General features: G+C 42.1%; 1 protein-coding gene across 14 annotated transcripts in view; it reads right to left on the bottom strand.

Moving 5' to 3' along the window:
* RGS6 (regulator of G protein signaling 6) overlaps nucleotides 1-14,757 on the bottom strand; it is a 573,259-nt gene that overhangs the window by 343,086 nt on the left and 215,416 nt on the right. The gene's annotated exons all lie outside the window — the stretch shown is intronic.

Raw genomic sequence — 14,757 nt, 5'->3', positions numbered from 1 at the left:
AAGTTGCTCAGGTCCAATAGGTAAGACTGGTTGGTAAACAAATAAATACAGGATCATGTCTAAAGAGTTGAAATATAGCTATGTAAAACGTTATATGGAGTATGGATAAGAGAATGACTAATTCTGAAGAAGAGTTCCGGTCAGGCTTCTAGGAGATGGTGGCCTCTGAGATGGGTCTTGAAGACTTCCTAGGATTTTACCATACATTTTAAAAAACTTATCTTACTTTATAATCACAACTCAAACTCCCCTGGAGCCCAGCCCCATGGCAGGCCCATAGTAAGTACCAAAATTAATTAATAGTATCAAATCTATAAAACAGGTTTACTTTTCTTTAATATTTTTAAGAAAGTAGAGGCAAGATTTGAAATAACAGAGGAGAGGATACTTCACCCTTGACACCAAAAATTCTCTTCTCTATTTAATTCACCAAAACTGCCCCTTAAATTATTCAGTCAATCCTAATCAACTCCCCAGAGAATGATCTTCAAGGCACAGTTAGTTGCTTGTTGCCTGAGGCCAAGCTCCAAGCTAGATCAGGGATGTGGGAGGGATGCAAAGGTTTCTATGCAGCTGAGGACTTCAGAGAAGGGGATAAAATTCTCTCATAAAGATTACTGTTGAAGCCAAAGGGGCACACAGAATTTCATGTTATTGGTTGCCACTGGCAGCTTATCAGGGAATGTCCCTTACAAAATAAAACTCTAGATGTGGAGCATTAAGGATTTTTAAATATCTGGATGGAGACAACAATGTTCTTCCCAGGACAAACTGATGGTTTTCTTTATGTTGCTAATGTGGACGGGGAAATCCTAAAAAGAGGAGACTCCAGCAAGAGATCCCAGAGGAACCTCCAAGCTAGACCTCCAAGCTAGATAATGATGACCAAAATCCACAGTCAAACCCTAAAATAGCTTTTCAGCAAGATTAGATTAAAAAATATTTAAGAAGCCAGAATAAGATGACTGAGTTGGGGGGCTAAGAATCTGGCCCAAGAGAAGAGCCTGTGAGCAAAAAAGGTCTGAGTCAGGCAGGAGTGAAGGGAACACAAGGGCGAGGAGGGAAATGACGGCGCCTGTTCAGTTTAGGGAACAAGAGTAGTCTGAGCTCTCCTCTAGGCAGACCCTAGAGGGCATGAGAGCTGAGGGCAGCAGGAAGTGGCTGCCAAAGGAGCTGTGACCGGGAACCAGAGTCCAACACTGAGACTTGTCATGGGGGCTTCCCCATCACCCTCCCCTCCCCCACACATGTTAATTCAACAGCTTTTTCTGATAAATCCCTTTATGTGTCTCGCATGCACATAAGGCATAGCATCAGCTTTCTGGGAGCCCACTCTGGTGGCAATGGGGACAAATCCTAGGGTCATTTTCCAAGTAAATGGTAGAAAAACAGTTGCTTTTAAAATTCCATCCCTTTTACATAAAGCAAAGGGCTGACGTGAGTCTGTGGAGGACTGGCATGGTGGATTAAAGGTAGCCACAAATTCTTTGCCATCACCCCTGTGGTATAATAAAAAATATATTTTGCCTTTGTCCCTATTCCAGTTCCTGGCACAGAGTTTCAAAAACCCTTGGAATCTCCTGAGCCATAAGAGTGTCTTTTGTTATTCATAAAGAATCCCTCTGGACTATAACTATACCTGAGTTTATGCTATCAAGGTGACTCAAGGTGGGCACTTAGATAATTTCAAAGGAGGGGCTGGTCACATGTGTGATTACAGGGTTGGAACTTTCAGCCCCACCTCCAGCCTCTGGGGAGGGGAGAGGACCTGGAGATTGAATTCACCCATCAATGGCCAAAGATGTAATCAATCCTGAACAAGCAATGAAGCCTCCATAAACGCTCCTGAACAACGGAGTTTGGGGAGCTTCTTGGTTGGTGAATACATTGATGTACCAGGAGAGTGGTACACCCCAACTCCAGGGGGACAGAGGTCTCGTACTCGGGATCTTTCCAGCCCTTACTCCATGTCCCTCTTCATCTGGTTGTTCATTTCTATCCTTTATAATAAACTGTAATCCTAAGTATAGCATTTTCTTGAGTCCTATGAGTAGTTCTAGTAAATTATCAAACCTGAGGTGGCATTGGGGAATCCCCAAATTTGCAGTCTGCCAGGCAGAAGCGTGGATAACTTGGGAATATCCAACTTGTGGCTAGTGTCTGAAGTGGGGGCAGTCTTGTGGGACTGAGCCCTTAACCTGTAGGATCTATGCTAACTCTGGGTAGTTAGTGACAGAATTTAATTGAACTGTACGACACACAGCTGGTACTGGAGAATTATTGGAAAACCACAGTGGAGCCCCATCAAGAGGTGGAGTTCATTTCCTGTCTCTTTCTATCTGGGCTGGCCCCCAAGACTGCTTAACTAAAAGAAGGTAGAGGAAGCAGCACAGTGACAGTTCCAGGCCTAAGCCTTTGGAAGGCCTGGAAGCTTCCACTTTTGTACGTTTTGAGAGCCCTGAGCCACCAGGTTAGACGTTCAGCTACTCTACTGGAAAGGCCACATAAAGAAGGGAGACCCTGGGACCATACAGAGAGAGGGAGAGGCCCAAGATCACTGTAGCCAAGTGAAGCCTTCAGAAACCTCAGTCCCACGACAAGAAAGATGTCAAGGATAACCAGGAGAACTTCCCAGCTGAACCCAATGAACCTCCAGAACTGTTGTCATAAGCCACTAAGTTTTGGAGTAGGTTGTTACGCAGCCATAGATACTTAACACAACACAATCAGGGTAAGGTGTGTGGAACAGTCTGAGAAAGGCATCTTTAATAACCATTTCAGTTCATTTGTTCATCCAAATGTTTATTTATGCTTAAACAACTATTTATTGAACCCTTGCTTTGCGATAAACTCTGACTAGGTACTGAGGGCACAGATGAGAGAGAATTTTTGCCTTCAGGGAGTTTCCAGCCTAACCATCTCATTCACATTTTTCCTTCTTTAACAAACTGTCAAATTTTATTCTGCAGTACTATTTCCTTCTTTGGATTCCCTGCTTTCTAGGGCAAGCAAAAGTCAATTCAAGTTTCCCTTTCTCCATGAAGTTTTCCAAGACCAACCCAATCTCTGTATTTCAATTTCTCCAACTTTAAAATAAGGCCCAAAGGAGGCTAATAGTATTTCCAAAAGATTGTTATGGGGTTAAAGCAGAAAATTGAGGAAAATTTATACCTTTTAGGAAAGCAGGTGACATTTTACTCTCAGTTCTAAGATGCATTTGCCTGGAGAAATTCTGTGAATCATATTAAAAGCAACATCAACAAATGACCATTACTAGGAGCATCTCTGGGCTTCTCCAACCCCGCCTGGGCTAACTTGGAGCATGAGCAGATGCAGAGATACTTTGTGGGATCCAGAGGGAAGCAGACAGGCTTCTTCTACTTCTTACCAACATAACCACACGTCTCTGAGCATCCCTCACCTGATGACCTGCCATTCACCAATAAGCTGTACACTTTACAGATTGTGTCTGTGCTGGCGGTTGTGTTCATAATCAAATGTTTATTTAATTAAACCTCTTCATCAGAGACTCCAAGTACATAAGGGTATTGAATGTTTTTAAAACATCCAACAATTGGGCTTGGCAGCAAAGAATCAACATGATCATGTGCTATAACATTGCGAGGTTTAGCAAACACAATGAGATGTATGAGCAATGCTTAATGAAGGCAAATATTTATAGTGCATATTGAGCAATCATCTAGGTTCAGGACAGAAATGAAAACATGGGCACAATATAACTATTTGCAAATTCTATTGATGGACTTTGGCCAATAATAAACGTAAGTCTGATTAAATACCATAAATAAACTACATTTATGCAATCAGATTACTGTGAGCTAGACTGTCACAGTTTACAAAATTTGTTTTAGTCCTAAATGACTCTAAGCCTTTAATTTTACTTTCCCTAGCCCAATAAATACCCGGTAATTAGACATAGTCATAAGCATCTCTATAACTGTGTTTTTTAAAAGTCCTGCTTGCTTTTTTATAATAGGCAAAAACTAGAAACAGCTCAGATGTCCTTCAATGGTGAATGATTAACCAAACTGTGGTACAGCCACACCATGGAATACTACTGAGCAAGGAAAAGGAGCAAATTATTGACACACATAACCACCTGGATGAATCTTGAGACAACTGTGCTGAGGGGAAAGGCTGTCCCCAAAGGTTACATAGTACATGATTTCAATCTTGAAATGACAAATTATAGAAACAGAGAAAAGATTCATATTTGCCAGGGGTCAGATATGGGAAGGAGGGTTATGGCTATAAAAGGGCAGCTCAAAAGAGCCTTGTGCTAATGGAACGTTCTGTACTTGACAGTATCATTGTCAATAACCTGGTTATTACATCTAGTTGTGATACTGTGCTATAGTTTTGTAAGATGTTACCATGGTGGGGGAACAGGGTAAAGGGAAATATGGGATCTCTTTGCATTATTTCTCACAATTGCACGTGAATCTGCAATTACCTCAGAATTAAAAGTTTAATTTTTTTAAAAAGTCCTGCATATTTGTGTTCTGTGCTAGAATTCTGCTGGAACTTTAAGTGAATACTATTTTTTCATCACCTTACATTTTTAAACCATTAATTGTCCTCCTAAAAAAACAGTTTCCCAAAGTAATGAAACTCGACTTAAGAAGTATTCCTTCTTTTTAAATCACAGTTTAAGAAAAAATTAAATTGTATTCAGGCTGTACTTAGGCGATATATATCCCATAATTTAAAAATTAAAGATTAAGATTTTGTGTAGTAAACAAAATGCTCCTTTGCAGACTAATTTCAAAGTAAAGGTAACAACTCCTACTTTTTTTAGTAATACTGCTGTTTCGCCCACTCTTCTCAAGGTGGCTCAATAGGTTGGTGACTTTATATTCAAAGTAATTTCTTTTTCTGCTTTTATTACTTCCCTTCTCACTTGAATCTTAAATCACCTTGTCAAGACCCTCACCTGGGAGGCCCTAGAGGTCATGGCAGTGTCTTTAACCAGGGAAACGTAAAGGCATAGAACATTTTTATAAGACAATGTTAACACTGCTCTTTTGACTTGGGGACCTTTTAATAAAACCTAAAACAAATGAAATGAGCATTCAGCTTTTTCTCTCCCACATAATACGTGATCCACACATGCACTCCCAGCCTGTGCCTCCCCTGTATCCCACTGAGGGCTGGGCTAAAGCTGAGAGACAAGATGAGAGATGCAGGGCTGTGGAGCCAGGGACGGGGACCGAAGGGAAGCAGGCTGAGGGGGTCATTCGGTACATTACTCAGTCATTTCAAAGACAAGCAAGCAAGCAAAACACATTTTCCTTATTAATTCAGCTGCACCAGAATTGGCCACACACAGTCAGTCACTTCCAATGCCCTAATTTAAAGATGCCACATGCAAAACAGAGAACTCGAGCATTTTCTATTTTCTTTGTCAGAATTGCCTAAATAGCATCCACTGAGAAGGCCGGAAGGAATTCAAAGATGTCAGCTGACCAAACACACGACAAGACAAAAATGCTCCGGATGGCCCAGGACTAACCAGCAGGATGTAAAGCCACCTTCAGGTCTCTTTTGTGGAAAATGAGAACCACCCCTTAACCACAAGCACTGTGTGAGCAGGGAGATCCCTCGCACAAGACCACTATGCCTCAACACAGCAAATCTAAGTGTACACCTGCCTGTGCTCTGGAGCCAGGGCCTGGAGACAGGAGGTTCCTGTGGAACTCCAGTCCACACAACCACACAGGGGCTTCTCCCTCACCTGACAGAGCTGCCTGGAGGGCCTGGGCCCTTCTCTGCACACGGGTCCTTGCTGGGAGGCCAGACAACCACACCAGGCAGCCATTCTCTGGCAAACCTGCCACAAATCTCCACTGACTGCAGACAAATGAACATGTAAGGAAAACGAGGACTTCTGTGTCTGAAGGGGAAGCTAAGAGGAAGAGCGATTCTCACGCAAACTTCTCAGAAAAGTATACAAGAAGTAGCTGGAGCCTGTTCGTTTGCTGTACTTGTCAGGCAGACGATTTACCTATCATACTTAAAAAGGGAGATGGGAGAGGGGCCCAGGGGTGCTGGGAGAGGTAAGGAGGCAGCCCACCAGCACGTGCTCAGCGTGCACCCTTGCAACTCTGAAAACTCAAACTGGATACATAAAACTGGTGCTTTAGCATTTTTCCAGCACTACTGAGGAAGCATAGGTGCACAATTATCACCCAGCCAGGTTACCGCTGGAAAAGCCCTGTTCAGCACCTGAGTGGTGGGACAATCCCCTTTGATGCCTCCCTTGGAAGCCAGGCAACACAGGCTTTCCCCAAGTGTCATGAATGACTCAGCCTCGGGTGCCAACAAGGACTTCCCTGCCAGGATATCTGCAGGATGGGATGGAGCGCTTTCTAAGTCCATGACAAGCATCCGGGGTCTGGAGGGAGTTGACATATTCTGTATTTGTTGACAGGTAAAAGAGAACATTTGGAAATGATTATCATTAAAAGTCTTTGGAAAATGTCAACTGGCATCTCTCCACTATATAAGACAGCCTCATTTCTGTCCCTAGTGCTGTCACCTTCTCTTGTCACATCATTTTGTCTGACTTTTGGCCTTTGCATTACTTAGTACTGGATAAGGGCACGGAGTGGGAGGGAGGGGTAAAAACTCCAGTCTGAATTCAGTCCTTAATTTCCAACATCTGTGTCACTGAACTGTTCCAGACACTTTTACGTAAACTGAGCAAGAAAAAGAGCTCTTTCTATAATGAAAGTTATTAAGGAAAGATAAATAATTTATAATTCAAAAATTATACAAAAGAAAATTACCTTTGTATTTCTGTACCTATAATAATGGCCAGTTACTGCAAATGGTTTTCTATTTCTATTTTAAAGAATCCAGAGTTGATTTTTTTTTTTTTCACCAGCAATGAATTGCTTAAAACCTAGGGTAGGGGCCGGCCCAGTGGCACAATGGTTAAGTGCGCACATTCCGCTTTGGTGGCCCAGGGTTCGCTGGTTCGGATCCCGGGTGTGGACATGGCACCCCTTGGCACGCCATGCTGTGGTAAGTGTCCCACATATAAAGTACAGGAAGATGGGCACAGATGTTAGCTCAGGGCCAGTCTTCCTCAGCAAAAAGAGGAGGATTAGCAGCAGATGTTAGCTCAGGGCTAATCTTCCTCAAAAAAAACAAAAAACCAGAAAACAAAAACAAAAACCTAGGGTAAACTGTTTATAGATTAAATTCTATTTCAAATGCCTAGGACACACTTGCTATTTAGAGGCATTCTGTGGTGATTTTTCTTGTACTGTTAGGAATCCTATTGTAAAGCCCTTAATTTAAATATAGATTTTCATACAATAAGTCTTTACCTAGAATCACAGGCTCTTTCATTGCTTTACTTTCCTGTGTATTGTGTCCATTATTAAGAAAAAACGGTAAGCCTATCCTCACCTGTAGTGCTTTGCTGCAAACCGTACAAAGCAGGTTAAATTGAGGAGCTCCCTGAGAGCTTCTAAGATGAAAAACGCAGCTGCAGACAGTGACATTTTTATTAACTAGTATCAAAAGCTCACATGGAATAAACAACATAATAAAGCAAAGGAGACTGTATCAGCATGGAGATTAAATGCTTGTTGTTAGTATTATTGTCCCGCAGGTGAAAGCACTCAGCTCCAGGCTCATGCTGCAGCAGACCACCAAGCAGGTGTCACCTCGTGTCAGCTTCAGATCTTCATAGCGCTTCAGCCAGCAGCGTAAGGGGAAATTTTAAGCGGATGCTATACACTGTGACTCCGTCTATTCTGTCACTTATTGCTATTTGGGGGTCATCTGAGTCATTACCCAAAGTAATCAACTCTGGCCAGTTTGGGATAAAGTTACCCCTCAAGCAGACCAGGGAGAGGGGACATTTGTGATGGAGTTAAGAAGGGGGCATTTCTGTTTCTATGTTTGTCATCTGAAGCTTCTGAAAGTTTTTCAAAGTTTCGAGGAATATTTATTTCTCAGTAAAGACACATCACCCTTGCTTTACATAAAGTGCTTGTAAAAGGTTTCGTGCAGGTCAAATTTTTGAAAATCGCATTGCTTAAAATTCAAAATTGGGTCTGTTATCTTAAGGAAATCTCATTAATTTTTCAACACGACAAATACTTTTTCATCACAAGAGCAAAAGGTGACTCCTAATTTACCTTTTTGTGATTTTTGCCAGCCCAGGTTTCCCAACTATCAGTCATACTTTTATTATGACCCCATGTCATGCGTGATCATGTTGTACGTTTGGTCCCTCATGAAAGCATGCAGAAACTGAGGCAGAGGCTAGCTGAGAAGCCAAGTGCTCTTCAAGAAATAAGAAACAGCTTCCCAACCCACACCCCAAGTTTAACACTGTATGTCACGATTTCTACCAATTGCATCAGACCTCACCTTTTCTAGCTCAGAACAGTTCTTCTTTCTTAATTCCTACACCTTAAGATGTTGAATACTGGGGGTTTAAACCAAGAAAAATGGCTACGTTATAATAAAAAAACCCACTAGCCCTATGACCATAAATTTTAAGATCTAGAAGGCAATCTTGCTCATCATTTTAAATATGAGAGACGCATATGTGGCTTGCCCTTTGTCACACAGTTAATTAGTAACCTATCTAGAAAATGTTTGGTTTTTCATTTCATTCTGGTTTTTTTTTACATTTCCATTTTTACCTTAAACAAAACAAAGATTCTTTTGAGATGTATAGAGTGAACAAAAAGGTAAACTAGAACCCTGAGTGCAGCCTGATTCAGATTCAGAGAAGGTGAAACTACAGCATATAACAAACAAAACGTGATGTACCCGCACTTATTTAAGAACCTAAGCCCTGGACGGAGATTCCTAGAGAATCTGTGACAAGGGGAAACAAAGTTACCAAGGAGAAGTGGGAACATTTAATGAAATCCAAGAAAGCTGCAAAGGAAACACGTAAACTGACAACTGATGACTTCGGGAGACTTCAGACAACCTGGATTTGAATCTGGCTCCAAAACATACCAGCTGTGTGACCTTGGGCAAGTAAATTTAATCTGAGTTCATTTTCCACCCCCATGGACCCCTTCTAAGCAAAGCAGGCAGATCTCCATGATTTGTGCCAGGGAGCCCTATTGTTCCAGATACACATTGATGGATGAGACATCCAAACCTGAATCAAGGCAACACTGGCTTAAGAGATGGACTGGTTCAAATTCTGCCGAAAGGTGATTCCAGTTTGGCTAGTGGCTACCTGACTCAGTCAGACACTCTCCACCTCAAAGAGTTTGACTATGATGCCCAGAGAATCAAGAATGGCAACAGAAGCCGAGAGACTCATCATAATGGAAAGCATTGGCCCCAGCCCTGAGTAAGCAATGATTCCATGATGTTGTTGATTTATCATCTTCTGTACAATAAAGTATATTCTAGATCAGAGTTTCTCAACCTTGGCTCTATTGACATTTTGGTCTGGGTAATTTTTTGTTGTGGAGGGCTATCTTGCGCATTATAGGATGATTAGCAGCATCCCTGGCCTCTACCCACTAGATGCCAGTAACACTTTGCCCCTAGTTTTTGACAACCAAAAACATCTCCATGCATTGCAAAATGTCTCCTGGAGCAATGGGAGCAACAAAGCTTCCAGTTAAAATCTATCTTTCCAGACTGAGGCACAGTTGTGGGTACTGGGAGCACAAAGAAAATGAAGACACAGCCTCAGTCCTCAAAAAGTTCCCAGTAGAGTAAGAGAGTCTGACATGAATATGTGTGATATTATGGATGGCACACTCCAGGCAGAGAGACCATGAACAAAGGCTCAGGAGGGTAACAGAGCTAGATCTTCTTGAAGGGCAGTCAACCAGTCAACAATCACCGGCAATGCTCTGCTGTCCAATGCTTCCATGGGTGAGAAGGCAGTAATAAACTCCCACCGCCTCCCACCTTCTCCTGGAATGATGCTTTTAACGTACAGGCCAAACAGCATAGCAGTGTGTGGCACTCTGCTGGTGACCACTAATGGAGCTGAACTGCACATCTGAGTAGGTGAGCTTCTAGACTATCCAACAACAAGTGTGCCTTGAGAATGACATTCCACCAGTGTAGACAGGTCCACAATGGAAGCCACCAGTGCATTCTCCCCTGCCTCTTTCCCATCTAGCATTAAAATGGCTAAGTCACACAAGCCCGCCATGGCTATGGAATAGAGAGTACTGTTTATCAACGGGTTGGCAATACACATGAAGCTTGGTAGCAGAAAAGTGTGAATGGGGCCGGCCCAGTGGTGCAGCAGTTAAGTTCCCACGTTCTGCTTCTCGGCGGCCCAGGGTTCGCAGGTTTGGATCCCGGGTGTGGACATGGTACCGCTTGGCAAAAGCCATGCTGTGGTAGACGTCCCATGTATAAAGTAGTGGAAGATGGGAATGGATGTTAGCTCAGGACCAGTCTTCCTCAGCAAAAAGAGGAGGATTGGCAGTAGTTAGCTCAGGGCTAATCTTCCTCAAAAAAAAAGGAGAAAAAGAAAAGTGTGTGCTTGCCAGTTTGGGTCTCACAGTAGGAAAATTTAAAAAGCTGAATTAGAAACTCTACAGTGCTGTTAAATTAATATGTCTCAGCAACAGTGAAGTTTTTGAGCTAGCTTGGGGTGGTGGTGAGTTAGCCTTGATGTTGTGTTGCTGAAGAGGATGCATGACTTGGAGGGAGGTGGAAATGAAGAAAAGCACTGGACCAAGAATTCAGGAAATCTAAATTCTGGCCCTTAGTCCTTCTCATAACTGCCTATGGGAACTGGGCAACTTTCCCTGTAAGGTCCTTTGATAACTCAACTTTTGGTAATTAAGCTATTTTGGTGTTTTGTTGGATGAGTTTTGACAACTGAACACACAAATGTAAACATCACGCCAAACAAGATGCAGAACATTTCCAACTCCAGGAAGTGTCCTTGCGCCCCTTTTATGCCCATCCTTCTCCCTGGCGCCCAGGCAACCACTTTCTAATGTCTTTCCCCATAGGTTAGTTTCACAAGTTCTTGGATGTCATATAAATGGAATCAGAGAGTGAACACTCTTTTGCGTCATTTTTTCACTTAATGTTTCTGACATCCACGTGGTTATGTATATCTGGAGGGTGATGGCACTCCTTTTATTGCTGAGTAGCATTCCACTGTATGAGTACACCACGATTTGTTCACCTATTCTCCTACTGGTAGACATTTGGGTTGGGTCCAGTTTTCAGCTATTATGAGTAAGGCTGTTAGGAACATTATTATACATGTCTTTTTGTAAACATGTTTTCATTTCTTTGGAGTTACTTCATCTTTAAAATGGCAGGTTGTCCCATGATTTTGAGCTTTCTATACAGGTACCTTGGGGATTGTTTCAAGTGTGAAAGGAGAAGAAAACAGCAAATACAAGACTCTTCCTTTCTCGTTTCCACCAGAACTGCCCTTCCGTCCATTTTACAGATGAGGCATCTATGTAAGATGGCATTGGAAGGAATAGTTCCACACAATATCTGAAAGCCACCTTATTAGGTCATCTCTAATATCCCTTTTAGCTCTAAGAATCCATGATTCTTTAACAGTTTCAAGGAAGATATTTCATAGTTTATATCTAAATTACGTCCTCTAAATTTTCCGCAACAGTCTCCCAGTCAAATTTCTCTAGTGGATCCTGCATTGCATGGAAAATACAAGACAAATCCGTCAGCAAGACCTTCACAATTGTTCTCCAAGTTGGTCTCCATACTTTTCAAGGACCTCCTCCCATACTTCCGCTTCCTACACTGCTCCAATCACAGGCATCTACTGTACTCACAAAACAAAACAGCCAACACCCAGGTCTGCACCTTTGCCCAAGCCCCTTCTGCTGCCAGAATATTCTTGCCAACCTCATCTGCCAAGGTCCCATCCTTTGCTTTTAACCAAGATTGAAATCCACATCTTTCTAGAAACCTTCCTAAACCCACTGGGATATTTTTGTATGTCCATTAAAACACATATGCTATTTATATATGTAGTATCGTAGCTCCTTGTCCACGTACCTATACGCTCACTTCTAAATCACAAGAGCCAGAAACGGTCTCCTTCTCTCCCTCTCTCTCTCCTTTGATTCATGTATAGCACCAAGAATAGTCCTTGCTCATATAAGCCTAAAATCAGTAATGGCTAAATTTGATTTGTGAGTATATGACGGTTATTTTCCTAAATCTTTAAACGAAGTGAAAATTCATGCTGTTCAACAGAAAGCAAAACATAAAGGACATCCATGGAACATTCACCCATAAGCTCACCTTCCTCGATGACCTTTCAAATACATGGTCAATTTTGTAAATCCTGCCCCCTCACAAAACTACCACTGGCACAAATGGCCCATGGAAAACTATTTTTGACTTTCTTTTAGGATTACTGGGGTATGATTTCCTGTCAAAGCCCAATAATATCTAACAAAAAATGCTTCCTAAGTCCTTGCAGTGCTAGCTTTTGCCCATGGTCTCAGTCAACTGCTCTCCGGAACTGTGTTAAAAAAGCTCAATCTGATTCCTTTTCAGTTATTCCTTAGCTCAAATGTTTCCTGCCTTAGCTTCTGATGCTGTTCCTTCCCTTCCTTTTTACATCTATTCAGGAAAACAGAAAGAAAGGCATCTGTATTCCTCAAACAACCCCCAAAATCAATCTCAATACTCTACAAAATTATTTTGCATTGACCATATATCCTCCAAAGTTTGTGTGTCCTGGAAATTTTACAATGTAATAGAAAAACAGATAATATCCAGCAAGAAACATGCATTGAAGCAGAAGAATGGATTAATATCTTTTGGAAGATTCCACTGAAACCTATGCCAAATTAATAAAATTTGGAGGAGAAGGAATCTTTAGAGAAGCATTCTGGATGATCATTGTTTTCCCCCAAATAACCCTTTAAGCACCAAACCACTCCTATTTTTTTATCATTTTAAATTAAAATATGACTAGAAAGTGTAACATTTTCCTGCATTGTTAAATAGACTATGCTTAAAAAAAACCTAACTTTATCTTGATGTCTCATGATCTTCATCAAGAAATCCATTGCCATGCTGGCCTGTCACTCACAGAATGCTTCAGGATGACTTAGGTATGGTGGTGTCCAGGGCTGTTGACCCTATACTGACCTTAAGATGATGCTTTTGAATCCTGAGTCTTCTGGCCTGCTCACAGGCTATCAGATGCCACATCTCACCATTGCCTATAGCAGGACTCTTCTTGCCATCTACTTTTTTGTTTTTATTCAGACAACCACATATATTCAAATGGTGTCCAAAATGGAAGTAAATCATTTTTCCAGGAAAAACAGAATTCCAGGGTCAGGTGCATGCTTAGTTCCACAATGAAGGTCAGTGTGCTTCCCCTGGAGGTTGTCCCCATAGAAGTTTCTTGAAGGCAGTGAGAGACTAACACAGGTTCTAGTCCATCCTCATGGACTCCAGCTTACTCTCAAGGGTTTCAGTTCATCTTTGCTTCCTCCACTTCATGCCCATCTTTCCTTCCCACTGCCTGCCCTGCCGACCTCAGGCTCCAGTACCAGACACAGATGCAACAACTTTCCATTGACTGTTTCACCAGATCCCACAACTGCGTAAGTGAAATCCAGACAACAAATCTTAGTGGCTCTGCTTCTCTGCTCAAACCCTGACTGAGACAATAGGGTTGACAATTTGGTGGGTTTCCTGCGTCCTTCAGTATTCTGAGACATGCTCCTCAAGTGGACAAGACTGCCACAGAACTGAGATCCAGGTGAATAGGATCTACTAGAAGGAAATGGATTTTAGCACGCAGACACAGTCAGCTTTGACTCCAGATAATTAGAAAATGACTTATCAAATCAGATAAAGTGGTCAGACTTACACAGCGCCTATGACTGTGATTCTTCCCATCCTTTTAAATGTCACTGAAATGCATTTTGACTAAACAGATGGGATGCACGGCTTTCCCTATCACCTGGTGATTGCATTTCCCTTTATCACAATCTCTTGTCCTACAAGGCAATCACCCTCCCATTCAGACGTTCAGTGAAGAGCGTTTGGATCACTTGGCACGCATGACTTGCAATGTTTGATGACTGTCACCCAAGTAATTAAACTTACTGGGAAACACAGCAGAGGAAAGAGAGATTCTGTCTGGCCCAATTCTCCAGAATTAATCTTTATCTTGTGACTGTAACTGTGCATTTAAAGACGTTGCATTTGTCTTTATAAACTCCTCATGGAGTCCATTTTAATCACTATTCTACTTCATAACTCCTGACCATTTTTTCAATGACGAAATAGAACACTGCTGGCATGTTGTGTTCCAGGGAGATTTCTCATTGTTTGGCCTCTTATCCATTTTTCTTGAACCACACTACAAAGAAGACAGAAGTAAATGACCTTAGCAGAATCTGACTGTTTATGAAGGCAAATTAGCCAGTCTAGGGTGAGAAGGTACAAACCACCTAGGAATGGCTTTCAGCAGGTAATGGCTTAGAGCTCAGAGGTGCAGCTGACAACCAAGGGGACAGTGGCAGAGGAGAAACTGGATCTACAGACCAGCCTAATATGAATGTTGGGGGACAGCAGGGATAGGAGGGGAAGGTAAAGCACATTATGAAGCTTTCAGCTAAAACAAGACGGGCAGAGGCATGTTTATATCTTGCACCTGTCTCTCTGTCTCTTACACACACAGACACACAATTTAACATCACCCTACCTGAGCAAGCGATGAAAAGATGAGGACACTGGCCATAACGAAAACTGGCA

This window comes from Equus quagga, chromosome 20 (assembly GCF_021613505.1).
Source record: "Equus quagga isolate Etosha38 chromosome 20, UCLA_HA_Equagga_1.0, whole genome shotgun sequence".
Taxonomy (NCBI): Eukaryota; Metazoa; Chordata; class Mammalia; order Perissodactyla; family Equidae; genus Equus; species Equus quagga.
Note: the sequence above shows the minus strand (reverse complement) of the source record. Positions and strands in the feature narration are given on the sequence as shown.